This window comes from Rhinoderma darwinii, chromosome 1 (assembly GCF_050947455.1).
Source record: "Rhinoderma darwinii isolate aRhiDar2 chromosome 1, aRhiDar2.hap1, whole genome shotgun sequence".
Lineage (NCBI taxonomy): Eukaryota > Metazoa > Chordata > Amphibia > Anura > Rhinodermatidae > Rhinoderma > Rhinoderma darwinii.
This window is the reverse complement of record NC_134687.1, coordinates 296,802,327-296,820,205: the sequence shown is the minus strand read 5'-3', so window position 1 is coordinate 296,820,205 and position 17,879 is coordinate 296,802,327.

The window sequence follows — 17,879 nt, the reverse complement described above, 5'->3', positions numbered from 1 at the left end:
ATGGCTCTTGGCTCAAGGCTCTAAATAGTGTCCTTGAGGGGTTAAAGTGAAGCATCACATTAGAGTAAACTCGGTCATAGAAAGGCTTTAAAAAAAATAAATTCATATGGACTTTATTTTTTCACATGGTGTTTTTTTTTATTAATACTTTTTTCCTTTACTGGGGGCTGCCATGTTTTATTTAATCTGTGTATGTGTCTCTTAACGACAAATACAGATGGAATATGGCAGCTATAGGGCATTAGACACAATGAACGGGACCCGCTCGTTACAGCCTCTGCCGTCTCGCTCTGTATTGTATGTCTCTGTGTGTGGTGCGGTTGCAAGTTTAGGAAGGGGTTTGTGTGTGCGGGGGGGGGGGGGGGGAGGCACTCGCGGGAGCAGCGCTGCTTTCCCCTGCACATTTGGGAGGGGGGGTCAACGGAGCAGCGGTTATCGCCGCTGTTCCTTCAAAACAGCCGATTGGCTGCTAAGAAGGATCAACGGCACACGGGCACCACTGATCCTTCACAGCCGCTTATCAGTTGTTTTGAAGCATCAGTGGCGAGCACCGCTGCTCTATCGACCTCCCCCCCACACATAAACATCCCCAAACATGCAGGTAAGTTGTGTGTGTGTGGGGGGGGGGGGGGGGTTTGTGTGTGTGGGGGTCTGTGTGTGGCACTGTTGCATGTTTGGGGAGCACTCACCGCTGCTCGATGGAGCAGCGGTGCTCGCCGCTGTTCCTTCAAAACAGCTGATTGGCGGCTATGAAGGATCTGAGGCACACAAGCCTCTAATTAGCGGCGAGCACCGCTGCTTCGTCTAGTGCCCCCCACACACACACAAAGCCCCCCAAACGTGCAGGTAAGATGTGTGCGTGCATGGTTTTGTGTGTGGAGGTCTGTGTGTGGCGCGGTTGCATATTTGGGGGAGTTAGTGTGTGGGAGGACCGAGCAGCGGTACTCGCCTCTGTTCCTTCAAAACAGCTGATTGGTGGCTGTTTTGAACTACATGGCGATTCACAGTAGGAGCAAGGAATGAAGAAGCAGTGGCATATTAATAACTTTCCCATTATTACCCCGGTACCCACCGCCACCAGGGGTATCGGGGAGAGCCAGGTACGATCCAGTACACGACCATCTGTAGTGATGGACGGGCATTGGGGCGGCCACAAGCTGGTATTATTAGGCTGGGAAGGGACAAAAACTGGTAATGCTAGGCTGCTTCTGTTTTATTGTATCTGGCTGGTTATGAAAATGTGGGGGACCCCACGTCGTTTTTTTAAAAAAAAATGAATAAACTGACGAAAACGACATGGGGTCCCCATTTTCATAACCAGCCAGACACAATAAAACAGCCACATCCTAGCATTAAAAGGGTGGGAAGGGGCACCGTTTTTGGCTCTTCCCAGCCTGCAGCTGCCCCAGTGCCCGACCATCGCTACAGATGGTGAGGTACTGGATCGTACCCGGCTCTTCCCCGATACCCCTGGTGGCGGTGGATACCGGGGTAATAATGGGGGGCTAGTTGCAGCCTTTTTACTGGCTAGCACTAAGCCCCACCTTAGTAATGGATGTGGTCAAATAGACAACTGCCATTACTAAGGCGCTAATAAAGTATTTAAAAACAGAGAAATAACTCCCTGTCCACACAGAGCTAGCTGGCGCTGATTTTGATGCGGAAATCAGGTCGGAATCACCCCCATAAAACTCACGAAATCTCCCCGAATTGATTTCAACGAGAGGCAGGGGCGTTCTTTTCCTGGGTGGCTTTTGGCCTCTCACAGGGAAAAAATGCGGCGTTTCCTTTCTTGCGGCTTCTGCCTCTGATCTCCTATAGAAATCTTTTCGGAGGCGTTTTTTGTGGCATTTTTGCCCATGGTTCTTGCATTAGCTTCAATGGCCGCGGACAAAAACAGCGGAAAAAAAGTGCAGGCAGTTTAAAATGGTCTAATTTTTTTTTCTGCTTGCCAAAAACTCTCCGTGAACAGGGCCTGTATTCACACAATGCAGTTTTGCCGTGTCTTTCTCGTGCGACCGAAAACCACATCGAATAGCGCATGCGTTTTTTACCACAATTTTTTCGATGTGGTTTTTCGGCTGGGTGGCGAAACCGTGGCAAAACTGCACTGTTTGAATACACACTAAGAATTTTTTTATTCAAATAAAAACTCCCTCGCATAACCCTTGTTAACTATGTTTTTTTAAAAAAACGTAGATCATCTAAGTAGTCCAGCGTATCTACGACATAGTCCAAATGGTCGAGCAGAACCTGCAAAATAAAAAAATAAAGTTAGTAATATAAAAAATAAAAATCTTCTCACCTACAGCGACTTCTGTCTTCTCCCTGCACCGCAATATAAACTACAGGCCGATGAAAAATAATTCCCTTAGGGCATGTTCACACGATGCTCAAAAAAAATAAAAACAACGTGTAGAGGTGTAAAATACACCGGCATTTCTTGTGAAGCACCTTTTAAAATATAGGCGGTTTTTACGTGTTTGACGCATTTTGCGTTATTAGGAGTCCCATTGACTATAGGAACATTTGGCGCGCTTTACGTGCCAAAGAATTGACAAGAGGCTTGTTTCTTTCCGCAACGAGTATTTTACAACGCTCACGTAAAAAAATATAGTGTTGTATGTACTAACGGCGCACTTTCCCAATGATATAATGGGAAGCTTAATCAAGCGTTTGACGCGTTTCTCGGCACGTAAAATGCGGCGAAAACAGTCAAATACACGCCGTGTGAACCCGTGAACTGAAAAGTCATTCACCACAGGGGCTTCCTCTTGACTCATCATTCTTAGCCTTTTGGCGTGTCCTATAGCTTCTGCCAGATGCCATTGTAGAATCACTCCCAAAATGGGAGCCGGACAACGCGTAGCAATTTGAAGACACCTTTTCCTGGCTTGTAACCAAAAATAGGTAGGGGGTGAGTCTCCCTCCCACATTTACAGCAGCTACTGTAGGTCAGGCTGATCTACCTGATTCACCTTGCTCTAATTTTGGGAAGTGCTCCCTCTGGTGACCAACATAGGAAAATATGTAAAATTATCATTTAATTCTTAATACTTTCCACCATGTGGAAAAAAAAAAATATACAGCAAAAAAACGTAAAAAAATAATAAAAATAAGTAACTTACTTAAAAAAATTATTATTTGGCGACACATTGCCTTTAAGGGGTGTCCACACCAGTCTGGCCCAGGTACCACAGGGAATTGCAGCCAAAAACTGCACCAAATCGTGTTTAATATGATGCAGACTTTTGGCCAGAAAGGGGTTGCAAACTCCAAGATCCTCCTCACTGCTGAACCGCAGTTAGGAGGACAGATTTCAGTACTCGGCTGTTTCCATCACTCCCATAGACTTTGAATGGAGCGGCAGTACACATTCTCGACCACCGCTCCATTCAATGTCCTCCTAATTGCGGTCCAGCAGTGAGGAGTATCTGGAAGTTTGCGAGCCCGTTTTGACAATCGGTGGGTATCCCAGCGATCAGAAAATTATGACCTATCCTGTGGATAATTTATGATCGTTGGAAAAAACCCTTTTAGGCCCTGTTCACACAGAGTATTTTGACAAGCTTTTTGGCGCGGAAACCGCTCCGCAAAACTCGTCAAAAGCTAGCCGAAATGCCTCCCATTGATTTCAAAAGAAGGGTCATGCCCTATCTTCGCGCGTTTACACCTCTCACCTCCCATTGACTTCAATGGGAGACAGAGAGAGCGTATTTCGCTGAGTTTTTTGCCCGTAGCACTCAATGGGCGCAAGCAAAAAACGCGGCGAAAATCATGGCAAACGACGTGCAGGAAGAACAAAATCTGTCTCAAAATCCCAAACGGAATTTTGAGGCAGAATTTTCCTCCTGCAAAAAACTCTGTGTGAACAAGCCCTTAAGTTTCAGCGGCTCTGGGGGCCCTCGACCCTTACAGTACATAGACGACTATTTATTTTAATATTACATTGTAGTATGTTTGTACACAACTTTTTCCGCCGGGGGTTTCTGAAGCTGGACCTGTGGCAAACCTTGGATACAGCAGCACTCATCTGATCCCATATATCACTAGACTTGACATATGCATATATACATTGAACACACAAACACACACACACACTACATATACACACTGTACACATAATACATGTACACACTGCACACATACTACATACGCACACACTGCACACATATACACACACTAGACACATTTTACATATACACTGCACACGGACTACACATACACTGCACACGGACTACACATACACTGCACACGGACTACATATACACTGCACACAGACTACACATACACTGCACACAGACTACACATACACTGCACACAGATTAGATATACACTGCACAGACTACATATACACTGCAGACTATAACTAGATGACTTTCTTCTGGTAGCAGATAACCCCGTACATCTTAAAGAACCATCAAACCCAGGTCCATCTTAAAGAACCATCAAACCCAAGTCCTTTCCTTTGTTACAAGATTTGAGTTGGATAATAAACTTCGAAAAATCAAATCTTCCTCCCCAAAAGCAAAAGATCTTCCTAGAAATACTATTAGACTCCTCCCTTCAATATTCCTTCATACCAAGGGAAAAACAACTTCACCTACAGACCGAGGTGAGAAAATTTTTGGGGAAAGGGAGCTGTTTGCTAAGAGATGGGAAGCGGATTTTAGGATTAATGATGTCCTGCATCCAGTCCATTTCGGGGAGTCAATTCCACTCTCGACCTTTACAGAATCTAATCCTATCCCAGTGGGATCGCAAACAAGATTCCTTAAATTCAAAAATGTTGATTCCCGAAACAGTAAAAACATCTCTTCTCTGGTGGCTTTCCCCCAAACAACCTAAACAAAGGAGTCCCATGGAAACCTTCTCCATTACTACATATTACTACATAATTACCACAGGTGCAAGCAAGCAAGGTTGGGGGTCTGTAGTTCAAGACAAACATTTCCAAGGCACCTGGCCTCCTCAGATGAAGAGAATGTCTTCAAACTACAGGGGACAGAGAGCTGTATGGGAAACTTTCAGAGAAGCTCTTCCCCCCAAAAGGGATGCATCTAAGAATCCTGTCCGACAACACCACAGCAGCGTCCTTTCTTCGCCATCAAGGGGGAACAAGACATACTCCTCTTCAAGTCCTTTCCGCTCAAATCTTCGGTTGGGCAGAAGAAAATATTCGGTCAATATCAGCAGTCCACTTAAAAAGGCACAGAGAATATATCAGCTGACTTTCTGAGCTGGAAGAAGATGGATCCAGAGGAATGGACCCTGAACAAAGAAGTTTCTCAGTCCCTAACCAAAAAAAGGGGTTATCCTGAAGTAGATCTATGTGCCACAAAACAAAACTCCCAAGTGAATGCATTCTTTTCCTTAAATTTCAGGGACAATCCAATCAGAGTATATGCATTGTCCTAAAATTGGGGCATGAATCTGGCCTATGCGTTGCCGCCATTCCCACTAATTCCTGTGGTGCTAAGGAAAGTTCAGGAAGAGAGATAACAAAGGTGATCATAATCCTACTTTCCTTGACGTCCTCAGCAACAGCACCCATGGGGATATTCTATCCTCGTAGAAGATAGGACAGGTAGTATCAATTTACTTGAATTAATTGGCTACCTTATAAGAGCTAGTCTCACAGTGGTCACATCGTGGTTTTTTTCCGTCCTTTCTCCGAAAGGACAGGTGGTGTCTGCAGGGTTGGGAAGTATATCTTAACTTATCTAAATGGGTCCATGTGTGAGTGAGGTATTTTCGTTCTAGGTCCCTAAAAGACAAAAAGGTAAATCTCTCTAGATTATTTACCTTCTGTTAGCCGGGCGCAGTCTTCCACTGTGTCCCGTGTCAAGAGAACATGTACGCATGCGAGTTTTCGCGGCCGCTGATTGGGCAGGCGTAACAAGGAGTCTAGGAGGGAATATTTAAATCGGCCAGCGACGTTCCTCTATGACCTCTCATCCAGGTTGATTGAGAGATTCTACATTTATAAAGGTACATGTGTCCTGTCTTGTCTAACTACTGTATGCTGGAAACTTTCCTATAGGCTACCCTGAATTCTTTATCCACAGATGTCTAGCCACGGCTCTGGGGATAGAGCATCTGCAAAGAAGTCTGCTGGGAAACATCTCTCATGCAGTTCTTGTGATATTACGCTGCCAGATGGTAGCGAATATTTTTTCTGCACTAATTGTAGATCCAACGAATTTCCCATAGAAGACCAAACTATGTCCAATAGAGAAATGTTACTATGGATGAAAGATTTTGTTCATGACTCCATAGGTCGATGGTGTCAAGGTTATCGATGAGGTTGATACTTCCCCATCTGAAAGTAATAATGACCAGGAGATTAATCTGTTTCTCATAGAGAAAATGCCCAGACTCCTTAAAGCACTCCGTTCAGATGAACGTGTGCAATATGATGGGATCGGGGTAGATGGATTGCCCAAAAAATTTAGGACATTCAAGGTCGACACCATCACTAAGAAACTAATGACTAATGAATGGAATTCTCCAGACAAGGGGCCCATTCTAAATAAAAGGTTCAAGACGATGTTCGTCATTGATGACGAACAAGATAAAGAATGAGGCAAACCCCCTAAAGTTGATGTTGCTATTGCAAAACTCTTTGGGCGTACAGTGGTTCCCAGTGGGGACGGTTCAAATTTTCATGATTCTATGGACCCTAGAATTGATAGCGCACTGCGTAGAGGGTACCTAACAGCCGCAGCTCAAGCAAAGACGGCATTGGCCTCTTCTACTGTCGCAATGAATTTAAGATCATAGCTCCTCCAGATGGAGGAGGAAATAGATAATGGAATTTCAAGAGATGACATTCTAAAAATTTTTAGACAGGTCTCGTTAGCCTCGGATTTTCTTTGTGACGCCATGGTCCAGCAGGCCAGATTGGCAGCCCGAGCAATGGCCCTATCGTTAGCTGGGAGAAGATCCATCTGGATAAAGCCATGGGGGGCAGATGTGCACTCTAAGAACGCACTCTGCACCATGGAGTTTCAGCCTGGTAGACTGGGGCAGAATTGGATTCCCTAATGGAGGATCTATCCAACAAAAAAAGGTAAATCTCTCCCTCAGTCAGGAAAACGTAAATGGAAATCTTCCTTTCGTGGCCAGCCTAGGAGGTCAGACCCGGCCTGGGAGACAAGATAGAGGGGAGAATACCTCCTCAACCGGTATACAAGGATCCCAGCGAGGCAGCTATAGACGCCAAAGAGATAGAGGAAGAAACCATCTAGCCCCTGGCAGGAAGATGGACTTCTGACGCCAGAGAAATACCAGTGGGAGGAAAATTTTCTTTTTTCTACCCCAGATGGGAAGAATCTATAAAAGCCCTTTGGGTGTTACACATAGTAAAACATGGCTACAAAATAGAATTCATGTCGTACCCCCCAGACTAATTCCTTCCCACTTAAAAATTCGCCAAAACAATCTCTCCTAGAAAAGGCTATTCTAGAATTCATAGACATGAAAGTTCTAGAAAATGTTCCCATTGCGGAAGTCCAGACAGGAGTCTATTCAAGAGTGTTCTTAGTCCCCAAACCAGGGGGAAAATGGAGAACAAGAATAGATCTCCGATATCTAAACATATTTATATGCAAGATAAAATTCCGCATGGATATGATTAGTTCCGTACTCTCTCTACTGCACGAAAAAGATTTTCTCGCCACGATAGATCTAAAAGATGCGTACCTCCACATACCAATTCATCCATGATACAGGAAATTCCTGAGAATTGCTATCTGAATACAGAGAGAATTGATACATCTGCAGTTCACATCTCTGCCTTTCGGGATATAGTCGCGGTCGCAGTAATAGCCAGTCTCAGGAAAAAAGGGATCACCATAATACCCTATCTGGATGACTGGCTTATAAAAGCCAATTCAGCGGAAAACCTCAATACCCATCTACAGGTAGTGATGACAGAAATTCAAGCATTGGGATAACTTATCAATTGGGAAAAATCCCATATTCAGCCGTCACAAGAAAAACAGTTCCTGGGGTTTCTCTTCAATAGACAACAGAGGATGATTTACCTTCCACCAGGAAAACGGTGTCATATACAGGAGGCCGCACGGTATCTCAGCCAGATCAGGCCAGTATCAATTGGTCTAATGATGAAAGTACTGGACCTGATGACATCGGCCAGCGAGGCATTTCCAGAGACAGAAGAGCCTCCCTAAGATGGTGGTTTAATCTAAAAAACGGCAGGTCCTTTACCCTACAGTCATGGGTCGACATATCGACAGACGCATCGAACTCAGTTTGGGGAGCGCATATGGCAGGACAAATGGTGAAGAGCACCTGGTCTCCGACCGAGAGAATTTTATCTTCAAATAGCAGAGAGATGCGAGAAGTAATGAGAGCCCTTACATATTTTCACCAAGCTGTTCAGGGAAAAACTATCAGAATTCGCTAAGACAATACGACTACAGTGTCTTACTTGAACCGCCAGGGAGACACCAGATCCATAGCCCTTCTTATAGAAGTGGAACCGATCTTATCATGGGCGGAAGCATATACACATCAGCTGACCGCGGTGCATATAAAAGGGACCCTCGACACTATAGCGGACAGGCTGAGGCACGACCTTCCACTACCAGGAGAAATGGTCTCTAAACCAACAAATCTACAACCAGATAGTGGAATACTGGGGTCAACCTCAAGTGGACCTGATGGCCACACGAGAGAACCCGAAGGTGGACCTATTTTGCTCCCTGTTCAGGGCAGACAGGCCATGGGTCATAGACACTCTATCCATTCCATGGAAGTTCCACCTGGCGTACATATTCCCGCCTATCCCTATGAGCCCAAAGATCTTACAGAAGATCAAACATACTGGATTTCCTACAAGAGGGCTTTGAGAAGGGGCTCAAGCCAGGCACAATAAAAGTACAAATATCAGCCTTCTTAGGCAGTAAACTATCATCTGAACCCCTCATTCAGAGATTCGTAAAAGCAGTCCAGAAGATCAGACCAACGGTGACGGATCCAGTCCCTAAGTGGGATTTATGTGTGGTGCTCAACCACCTTTGCGAACCCCCATTTGAACTCTTACAGTCGGTGACATTAAAGTATCTATCACTAAAAGTCTGTTTTCTAGGAGCTATAACAACAGCCAAGAGGGTCAGTGACATACATGCTCTTGGGTCAGCCGAACCTTATCTACTTTTTCTGCAGGATCATGTCCTGATAAGGACATTACCTTATTTTACCCCAAAAGTTCCCTCATTCCAGAACATTAACCAACAGATTGAGTTACCCATGTTCTGTCCAGAGCCATCATCAGAAGAATGGAAACTGCACTCATTAGATGCCGGTAGGGCCTTAAGAACATATATTTATCGAACCAAGGAATTTAGGAAGTCCGATCATCTTTTCCTATCATTTCAAGGCCAGAATAAGGGCCAAAAATCCTCAAAATCATCCCTGTCCAGATGGATAAGGGAGGTAATTACTATCTGCTACACGCAGGCTGGCTTACAAACTCCACATAGCCTCAAAGCTCACTCTACTAGAGCCGTATTCACATCATGGGCAGAGAAAAACTGCATTCCAATCAATCAAATTTGCAGAAGAGCCTCGTGGACCTCTTCACATACGTTTGTAAAAATTATAAGCTAGACATCAGAAGAGATGGAGAAATGGCTTTTGGTCAAGCGGTCATTATGTCCGCAATTCAAAATGACCCACCCTAAAATGGTTATGTGCTACATCCCCATGGGTGCTGCTGCTGAGGACATCAAGGAAAGTGTAATTTCTACTCACCTTAAATTCTCTTTCCTTTAGTCCTAGCAGCAGCACTGCTTTTCCCCCCAATAAAATATCTATGTTTGATTCAGCAGACTTGAGTCTGTGTAAGGTTTTTTTTTTCTTTACTGTTATAAATACACGATGTGACCACTGTGAGACTAGCTCTTATAAGGTAGCCAATTAATTCAAGTAAATTGATACCACCTGTCCTATCTTCCAAGATAGAATATCCCCACGGGTGCTGCGGCTAGGACTAAAGGAAAGAGAATTTATGGTAAGTAGAAATTACACTATATTTGCCAAAGAGAAACTGGTTTCCAATCCTAAAATATCTGGCATTGGAAGACCCTATCATGCCCCCAGTAAAAAAGGTCCTTCACTCCCAAGGTCCCCTATTTTAACAGGGAGTGGAGACTCTGAAATGGTCAGCATGGATCCTGAAAGGCAGATCCTGAGAAACTATGGTCTTTCAGAGTGGGTCATTTCAACCAGGATCTCCTCTGTCTACGTGGTAGCGTATTTGGATGACATCCTGATTTACTCACCAGATCTGACAACGCATCGCAAGCATGTCTACCAAGTCCTGTTGCGGGTAAGGGAGAATGTATGCTAAACTAGAAACGTGCATATTTGAGAAGAATTCTCTGTCTTTCCTGGGCTTCATTGTCTCCGATCGTGGACTCAAGATGGATGCCGAGAAGGTAAAGTCTGTCTTAGATTAGCCACATCCTCAGGGTCTTCGGGCCATACATCGATTTCTGGGATTCACTAATCTCTACCAGCAGTTTATCCCAAACTTCTCGTCGCTGAATGCTCCAAACTATGCCCTTACTAAGAAGGGGGTAAACGACAAAGTGTTGGACCCCGGAGGCAGAGTCGGCATTTATCAGTCTTAAGAGTGCCTTCACTTCAGCCTCAATTCGTCGTCATCTTATCTCGACAGTTCTCTTCAGAGGTTGACGCTTCTTCTGTTGGTGCAGGTGCACTTCTATTTCAGAAAAACTCCATGGGTAAGGCACTGGTGTGTGGCTACTACTCGAAACTATTCTCTCCTGCAGAGCGCAAATACTCCATTGGGGATCGGGAGTTACTGGCTATCAAGTTGGTCTTGGGGGAATGGAGAAATTTGCTGGAGGGCGTCATACATCCTATTGTCATCTTTACGGACCACAAGAATCTTACCTATCTCCAGTCAGCTCAACGATTAAATCCTCGTCAAGCCAGGTGGTCGCTGTTCTTTGCCCGATTCCAGTTTGTGCTTCACTTCCGTCCCGATGACGAGAATGTGGGGGCCGATGCTCTGTCTCGGTCGTTTGAGACAGAGGACTCTGTAGCGACTCCTCAATACATTATAGAGTTATTTCCGTCAATCCTCTTCAAATTAGAGACATTCCCCTTGGGAAGACCTTTGTTCGTCTTGCAGACAGGAAAAAGATTCTCCGCTGGGGAAATTGTTCCAAACTGGCTGGGCACTCTGGCATCCGTAAAACTCGGGACCTAATTGCACGCCAATACTGGTGGCACTCGCTGCCTAAGGATGCTGCAGACTTTGTCTCCTCCTGTACTATCTGTGCCTCTGTTAAATCTGCTCATTCCAGACCTGCTTGTCTGCTCCAACCCCTGCCAGTACCCGATGCCCCCTGGCAACATATTGCAATGCACTTTATTACTGACCTTCCTCCTTTGGCTGGATGCACTACTGTCTGGGTGGTGGTAGACCGTTTTTCCAAGATGGCACATTTCATCCCCCTAACTGGTCTCCCCTCATCTAGCTAATCTTTTCATACAACTTATCTTCCGTCTGCACGGATTGCCTCTCAATATAGTGTCTGAAAGGGGTGTACAATTTTTATACGAAATTCTGGAGAGCCCTCTGTAAACTCCTTGATGTAAAATTTAACTTTTCCTCTGCCTATCATCCTCAGTCTAACGGCCTAGTCAAGAGAATTACCTTTGTAATTTCATTTCTGTTCAGCATGACAACTGGGTGCAGCTTCTTCCTTGGGCCACGCAAGTGAATCTACTGCCTCTACTCCATTCATTGTTTACAGCCAACATCCATGTGTTCCTCTTCCAGTTTCTGCTATGTCTCAAGTACCCGCAGCTAACTCTGCATTTGGAGGCTTTCTTCACATCTGGCAGCAGACCAGGTCCTCTATCCTATTGGCGGTCGACCGCGTGAAGAGGAATGCTGATAGGAGAAGAAGAGAACCTCCTCCGTTTCCCCCTGGAACCAAAGTCTGGTTATCTTCTAAAAACATACGCTTAAACATTCCTTCTTACAAATTTGCTCCTAGGTTCCTCGTTCCTTTCGAAGTCTTGCAACAAATAAACCCTGTGTCCTATAAATTCGTCTGCCTCCTATCCTCCGAATCCCCAACTCATTTCATGTATCCCTCCTGAAACCTGTGGTTCTGAACCGCTACATTAAGTCTCCTCATTCTGCAGTTGCTCCCAGCGGTTCTTCTGACATCTTTGAGGAGAAAGAGGTTCTGGACTACAAGAGGGTAGCAGGAAAGACATTCTATCTGGTGGACTGGAAAGGGTTTGGTCCTGAGAGGTCCTGGGAGTCGGAGAACATCAATGCCCCAGCTCTCATCCAAAAGTTCCTCTTACGCTCTGCACTTAAGAGGAGGAGGCGTCAGGGGGGTACAGTTATGCCCGCGGTCGCTGACCGCCGGCACCTCCCACATACCGGCAGCCGTGACGCAGGACTGGATCTTCATGCCCTCGTCTCCTTCCTCAGAGACGTCGACACACACGGCAGCAGAGCTCTCCTGTGTCCTGTAGGGTGTGCGCGCGCTCACTCCCGGCCTTAAGGGGCCAGCGCAAGCACCTGTCTAAATTTTCCCAATCAACCCAGTAACACCCTGGACTTTAAAAAGGACTCTGCCCTTCCTCTTCTTGCCTGAGAGTTCTTATTATTCCTGTGTTTGTCTATGCAAATGGTCCCTTAGTTGTATCCTATTCCCAGTGTTCCCGTATCCTGTACTGCATTTGTTCCTGAGCCTAAGCCTATTGTGGTAGTCATGTGTGCCTCATCTGCCACGTCTATTGCCATCTGCCACGTCCAGTGTCATCTGCTATGCCAAGCATTATCTGTGCCTGTGCCTGCTTCACCACATGTCTGCTACTCCGAGTACCTGACTGATCTTCTACCCAGGCACCCATATCCGAGAGACTGTTATTAACCGTTGTTGTCCTAGTGGGTCCACATACCCCACAGCCATGACATGGATCAAGAGATTTACTCAGGCAATTTCTAAATTAAAACCATCCCTAAAGAAATTAATGTCTTCCTGAGACTTAAATGTAGTTCTAACAGCTCTTTGTTATCCCCCCCCCCCCTGAGCTCATCGATTCTATTGGTATAATAACTCTAAAAACAGCTTTTTTAATCGCTATCACAACAGCAAGAAGGATTGGAGAGATCCAATCACTTTCAATGATAGAACCTTACCTAAACATTCTAGAAGACAAAATCATCCTAAAGCTAGAGCCTTCTTTTATTCTAAAAGTGGCTACAGCCTTTCATAGAGACCAATAAATAATTCTGCCTTCTTTTTATCTAGATCCAAAAGGTCAGCAAGAACAAAGACACCACTCCTTGAATGTTGGACGTACGGTACTTTACCTTGAAAATACATCCCCTTGGAGACGAGATCTAAACATATTCGTCTTACATGGGGGAAAGAACAAAGGAAAGAAAGCTTCAAAGAGCTCCTTAGCAACATCAGTAAAACTTACCATACAGGACGCCTACAGCACCCAAGGACTCTGTCCTCCCCCCGGCATAATAGCTCATTCAACAAGAGCAGTTTCTTCATCTTTGGCAGAAAGAGGAGAAGCCTCTATAAACCAAATCTGCAGAGCTGCCACATAGTCAAACTACCATACCTTTTGCAGACATTACAGATTAGATGTTCTGTCGAATACGGATTTAAGTTTTGGACGCAAAATTCTCCAATCCGTAATCCCACCCTGAACATTATAATTTGGTACTGCTCCTGTGGTGCTGGCATGAGGCACGTCCTGGAAAGTAGGAATTAGACCTACCAGGAGTCCATCATGATAGCACCCTTACATTCCCTCCCATTATTTAAATTTCTGATTAGTGCAGTTAACATGTCAGTTATTATCCCTAAAATCACGCACGTCACACGGACCTATGTAAGTCAATGGGGCCATTCAGACATTCCTTCATTTAATTTTGCATACGTCAAAACCACGTGACATAAGTATGCCATACGCGCAAAAATAATGCAGACACGCACCAAACACGCATGACACACGGAACTGCAACGCGCGCAAAACGCTGCGTTTTTTATACGTGCAAAATGTACACGTTCGTGTGAATTAGGCCAGAAGTTCATAACTTAGATGTGATCGATAACAGGTGGATCCTGTGTGTCAGAGACATGCAGGACCCGCTTTCACTGAACCCGTCAGTATCTCAAAAAGTAAAAATTATTTTTAATAAAAAGTATTTAGAAAGTTGCACAAAACGCACATTTTCATAAAACAAAAAAAAAAACAACAACACGATTTCAAAAGGTGCACATAGCCTTTAATGACATTGGCTGTATGTTTGGGGTCATTGTCCTGCTGCAAAATAAATTTGGAGCCAATCAGATGCCTCCCTGATTGTATTGCATGATGGATAATTATCCCCAACTCCATTTTCTGAAATGCAGCCCCAAATTTGCAATGAACCTCCACCATGCTTCACTTTTGCCTGCAGACACTCATTATTGTACCGCTCTCAAGTCCTTCAGCGAACAAACTGCCTTCTGTTACTGCCAAATATTTACAATTTTCACTCATCAATCCAGAGCACTTGCTGCCATTTTTCTGCACCCCAGTTCCTATGTTTTCGTATATAGTTGAGTCGCTTGGCCTTGTGTCCCTGTCGAAGGTTTGGCTTTTTAGCCGCAATTCTTCCATGAAGACAACTTCTGGCCAGACTTCTCCAAACAGTAGATCGGTGTATCTGGGTCCAACGGGTTCCTGCCAGTTCTGAGTTGATGGCACTGCTGGGCATTTTCAGATTTCAAAGGGAAGTAAGCATGATGTGTCTTTGATCTGCTGCACTAAGTTTCCTTGACCGACCACTACGTCTATAGTCCTGAACGTTGGCTGTTTTTTTGCTTCTTTAAAAGAGTTTGAACGGCACATCCTGAAACCCCAGTCTGCTTTGAAATCTTTGCCTGGGAGAGACCTTGCTCGTGCAGTATAACTACCTTGTGTCTTGTTGAGGTGCTCAGGCTTGCCATGGTGGACCTGTCACATGAAACTGTCTTCCACAAACTCACCTTTGTAGCAGAGTTTGGCTGTTCCTCAACCGGTTTTAAGCCTCCTACGCAGCTGTTAGTTATGACTGTGTTTCAACCTACATATGAAAATGATTACCATTGCCACCTGTTTAGTATAATTGGTTAATCATACAACGGACTATAATCCTGTTACAGCTTGCCAGCGTCTCCCTCCTAGGAGACGCCAGCTCTTGCGGTCATCCTGTCCTGCACTGTCTATTAGGGTGCGTGCGCTCGTCCCTGGCCTTAAAAGGACCAGCGCGCCCGTGTTTACTAAAAATTCCCTATCCAATCCCCAGATCACCCTGGACTATAAAAAGGGCTCCGCCCTTTCATTCCTTGCCTGCTATGGTCTACCCCTGTTCATATTGGAAATGGTGTCTTAGTTGTATCCTGCTCCCAGTGTTCCCATATCCTGTTGCTGTATTATCTCCTGTACGTATGCCTTCAGTTGGAGTCATGTGTATCAGCTGCCAAAACTGCTGTCGTCGGCCATGTCTGCTGTCGTTGGCCACGTCTGCTGTCGTCGACCACGTCGAGTTCTACCCGTGCCTAAGACTCTGCTACTGTCTGGACTCATACAGGTACTCTCGTGCTAAAGGACTTTTGCATAAAAAAAATGGGTAAACTGTTTGGCCAGCTGCCAATCCGCTACGGCAATTGGGTCCACATACCCCTAGATCGTGACACATCCTACAAAATTCATGACTTTGTACAAGTGTACCTAGAAGAATTTATACTGTTTTGAAGGCAAAGTGTGGTCACACCCAATATTGATTTGATTTAGATTTCTGTTCTGTTCATTCACTTTGCATTTTGGTAATTAATAAAAAAAAAAACTATTGACACTTCTAGTTTTGAAATCATCCTTACTTTGCAGCATTTTTCCAAAACTGCCTAAAACTTTTGCACAGTACTGTACATATGGATATATGGTAAATATGAAGCAAAACATGCATAAGGAACTCCAAAAATAATCTTAAATAAAATCATTACTAGTAACCTAGCATGTAAATACTATATAGGTTAAGCCCATAAATAATAGCAGTTATAAATAAAACCTATGAACTCACAAAGATCGAGGTTGCAAATCTCTGCACCAGTGAGCCTAATTTGGCAGGCTAACCATAAATTTCACAGTATATAAAGATTTGATAACCTTTAATGAAGAGCATACTTTTCTGCACATTTTTCTTTTTGCTTTCGCTGCCCGGTTCCAGGCTGAATTCATAGATTCCCTGTGATGGATTAGTGCAGTCAAGTGTCTACTGGCAACAGCAGATTTTCTTTAATATAGCAGTCTGGCCATGTACTGTATATTTATAAATATATGCATTCATTGACATCCAGTGAATTTTAATTGCTTAATGCTAAAATAAGGAAGAATTAAAGAAAATAATATATTTTAGCAAAATATTTATTTCATTGTGGTCAATCATCAATGCAAATTAATAGACCCCCAAAAAAAGGTTTCAGTTACACTTGCTCATACAGTATGAAACCGAATAGTTTTTTTTTTTAACAACTCTGTTAGTATATCTGTGTAATGCATTAACATTCACCCTATTCTCTTGTATTTACATTTGTCTAAAGTACAGAATCTGCACAAATTTACGACACTTAAGGGCATGTTCACACAGCCTATTTACAGACGTAATTCGGGCGTTTTACGCCTTGAATTATGCCTGAAAAAACATCTCTAATACGCCTACAAACATCTGTCCATTGCCTGCAATGGGTTTTACGATGTTCTGTTCCCACGAGCCTTTATTTTACGCGTCGCTGTCAAAATACGGCGCGTAAAATGACGGCTCGTCAAAAGAAGTGCAGGACACTTCTTGGGACGTTTTTGGAGGCTATTTCATTGACTCCATTAAAAAACAGCTCCAAAAACGGCTGTAAAAACCGCTGCGAAAAACGAGAGTTGCTACAAAAACGTCTGAAAATCAGGGGCGGTTTTCGCCTGAAACCAGCTCCGTATTTTCAGCCGTTTTTGGCCACTACGTGTGAACATGGCCTAAAAGCGCAGCAACCTGACATGGTGACAGTCCCCTTTTAAATTAGGGCATTAATATATGCTGTAATAAAAGGGGTTATCCCACAACAACTTATCACCTATCCACATAATAGGTGATAAGTGTTTGATCACTGAGGGATCCCCCGCTATCAAGAAAACAGGGGTCTCGAGATGTGCGCCGCCGCTCATTCATCCACGGGACTGCCGGAGATAGCCGCGCATTCTACCCGGCTATCCCGGATTGTCCCATAGAGAATAAATGGAGCAGGAAACACTTATCACCTATCCTGTGGATAGGTGATAAGTTGACGTGGTGGGATAACCCCTTTAAAGCAAGCCGCAGACCCTAGATGCAAGAGATTGCATTAGCCAAGAGGAATGGTCGCATCCACTGCACCTTTTTTTGTCAAGGTGCCATGGATGTTTTTCACATTATCCCTTTCACAGCTTGAATGGCAATCAGTCAAGTGGACATGTTCTCTTGCTGCACCACAAACATTAGTTTGAGGGGACATTTAGTGTGTCTGCTAGCACCTGCTGGCTTGTGATTAAGGTGTTTAAAGGGGTATTAAAGGCTCCAGTTTTTTCACCCATCTACAGTATAGGAGAAAAACGCTAGATCTGTGGGGGTCTGACTACTGGGTCCCCCGCCGATCACCGGAACAGGGGCCCATGGTCCCCCATTCCCTCTAGCCACAACTGATGCATGAATTTGCAGCTGCGCAACCGACACATCCATAATCATTAATTCAGTTGCGCTATTTGTGGCTCTTGATACATTTACA